Here is a 578-nt window from a genome sequence, read left to right on the forward strand (position 1 = left end):
CCCACAGAGCTGGGTGCCTTCCACAAGTGGGGCAAGGAAGGGCTAAATCCTGCCAGGAGCTGTGCGAAGCGCCAGGGAGGTAGAAGAGCTCTCCCGGTCCCTGCAGCCAGCGGTCTTTGTGCTTCAGCTGGATCTGCTGTGATGGCAACAACTATTAAATATGATGGTTCATGGAGCAGGGCTGCTGTGGTGTTTGCGTCCTGCCACAGTGGGGCTGGGCTCTGGCTCATTCCTTTCCCTTGGGGCCCCGAGAGGAGCTGGAGCCTTTCAAGTTTGGTCTTAGAGCCCTGGCTGCAATCTCTGGAGGCCAGAGATCACCGTATGATGATCAGAAGGGACTTCTGAGGGTCATCTGCTCCAGTCCCCACCCAAAGCAGGGTTTACCCTCACCCCTCCCCATTCCTGCACCCTGCACCTACGCTGTCCCACAGTAGCAGGGAGGGCGGTCCCCGAGGCCAGAGCTCACATGTGGGCATCATAGTAATACTCCAGCAAGTCAAGCTCATCGCGTTTGCTCTTCCCAGCCCTGCGCAGCCCCGCCGGCCGCTTGGGGGCTGGCCGGGTCCTGAAGCGAGGCT

The sequence above is a fragment of the Apaloderma vittatum genome, unplaced genomic scaffold, assembly GCF_000703405.1.
Source record: "Apaloderma vittatum isolate BGI_N311 unplaced genomic scaffold, ASM70340v1 scaffold33355, whole genome shotgun sequence".
Taxonomy (NCBI): domain Eukaryota; kingdom Metazoa; phylum Chordata; class Aves; order Trogoniformes; family Trogonidae; genus Apaloderma; species Apaloderma vittatum.